Consider the following 2,214-nt stretch of genomic DNA (forward strand, 5'->3'; position numbering starts at 1 on the left):
AGAAGAAGAAGAAGAAGAAGTCCACGCGCTGAATAACAACATGGATGTGCTACACCGGGCTCTCCATTCAAAAACAAATCTAATCTAATAACATCGGTGGAATAAGATAAAGAAACCCGTGGAAGACTAGAAGGAAGCGATCTTTTAACGAAAATAATCACAAAAACGAAATTTTGCTGCCATATAAAGCACAGTTTCTCCCATGCACGATGTGCCAAAGTTTCTCCAATGCAATATGTGTGAAAGACATGCGAAATCAACGTCGGAAAGTTTACAAATTATAAAATATCATTGGAACAAAACAGTAAGTACGCAAATAGATTAATTACGCATACGCTCGAATGTCTACACAATCATATATACATTTTAATGCCCTTAGGACTACACATACATCCCAATGTTTACACAACTACGTGAAATTTACAGGACACACATACACGCATATGAAAACAATTGGGGGTTTTTTGTTTCGTTTGTGAAAACGAAGCAAAAAACCCCAATTTTTTTTTAATTTTTCGAACTAACACAGACAGAGTGAACAATTCATAAGTTTAAAAACACCACAAGAAACTATGCCCGGAGACAAATATATCAACAAAAAAATACATACTAATACAGATCTGTTAGCCTTAAAAAGCAACGTTACGAGCAATGTTTTCATTCAGAGAATTAGGAGGCGGTGGTGTCTCAAAAAAATTAACCCTAAACAGACATATCCGTCCCCTAATATCAACGTCCACGCTCGTTATGCCTCAAGCAATAACAAAGCAAAATACAAACCGGTTCAGTCATCACCTGGAACATCAAGGGCTGCGTACCCGAGTGAGGAACCAGATTGAGTACGAAAAATCAGCTACTGGTTCAAATCCTCTCAAAAACAGGAGCTGGAAGTACCCCACAACCGGAATATTCCAACAGATGACCATCCTTGCTCATCATCAAATAACCAAAATAAAAAGAATGTAAAATACTCTAGGGGAGATAATAAAGAAGTTCTTAAGGCCTTGTATCATGCCATGTATTTCCCAACAAATAAATCTAATACTGTACAAACCTACTTAAACTGGAAACAGAAACACTTTGAAGTAAGACCCTACATAGACAGTAACAAACTTGCCAACGTCAGAAGAACCTGTCCAAAACCATGTTGTGAGACATATACCATACAAAATACTAATCTAAAATTTTAATAATATAAAATATTGAACAGTAAGATTATTACAATCATATAATATATAAGAGCAAATACTTTTAAAATTACAGCGAATACCATACACAGAAACATTCATCATAAAAATATTAATCTAAATATCAAATAAAGTATAAATTGAACAATAAAAATTAATACAATAATATAATGTATAAAAGTAAGTACTTGTACATCGACTACGCGCGTTTCATGGCTGAATTAGGACTATATAAAATCATTTAAGAAAACCATATCCAAGTTCATTAGAGCGGAAAACTGATTTTACTCCCAAAAGTAGTCACTCCTCAGGTCAAATTCCTAAAAAAACCTAAAACCTAAAAGTTTAACTTGCCTCATAATATGATAAGGAATAAAAATAAGGAATGAAAAATATATATAAAGAAACAAAACCTGAAATGTAATCCCTAAGTTAAAGACATTAATATTATTATTAATAGTTACGAGCTAAAAATATTCAAATAGAGTATTATTGTGAACAAGATTAATTGATGATGGAAAAGGTAAATAAATGTAAATACGTGTTAGTGTATAAGGGACGTATGTCGATATTGTTTAGAATAAATTTAAAAATCATGGCTTATCTGCCGGCGAAATACTGTAAATTAAACCGAAATAAGTGTACTTTAGCATTTATACAGAAACGTCACGTGATAAATATGGCGTCCATTACCCAGAGATAAATACGTATTATATCTACTACAAAAATAACGAAATCATCGAAAAAGAAGGTCTACCTAAAGTATATTGTTTATTGAAGATTTAAAATACTTAAAACCTTTCGATCTACAAAAAATAATAACTATAACACATACGAAATTTATGTATTACGTAAATAATGCTATAAAACATTGTAAAAGAATGCACATATTGTCGTTGAATTCTTTATTAGTAAAAAAGTAGTTATTTATTCTAATTTTATATAATTATGTAATGTTTAAAGTGTATTCTAAAGCTAATTATATGCATTTAACGCTACTAATCATAACTATGAAATTTATTCCCTA

At 31.3% G+C, this 2,214-nt stretch overlaps 1 protein-coding gene and 1 long non-coding RNA gene across 2 annotated transcripts in view; both read right to left on the minus strand.

Moving 5' to 3' along the window:
• The window catches only part of LOC106867571 (organic anion transporter 3), a 67,151-nt gene that overhangs the window by 40,938 nt on the left and 23,999 nt on the right, over nt 1-2,214 (minus strand). The gene's annotated exons all lie outside the window — the stretch shown is intronic.
• LOC128249106 (uncharacterized) overlaps nt 1-2,214 on the minus strand; it is a 4,021-nt gene that overhangs the window by 981 nt on the left and 826 nt on the right. The window lies entirely within an intron of this gene.

Source organism: Octopus bimaculoides, chromosome 11, assembly GCF_001194135.2.
Source record: "Octopus bimaculoides isolate UCB-OBI-ISO-001 chromosome 11, ASM119413v2, whole genome shotgun sequence".
NCBI classification, from domain to species: domain Eukaryota; kingdom Metazoa; phylum Mollusca; class Cephalopoda; order Octopoda; family Octopodidae; genus Octopus; species Octopus bimaculoides.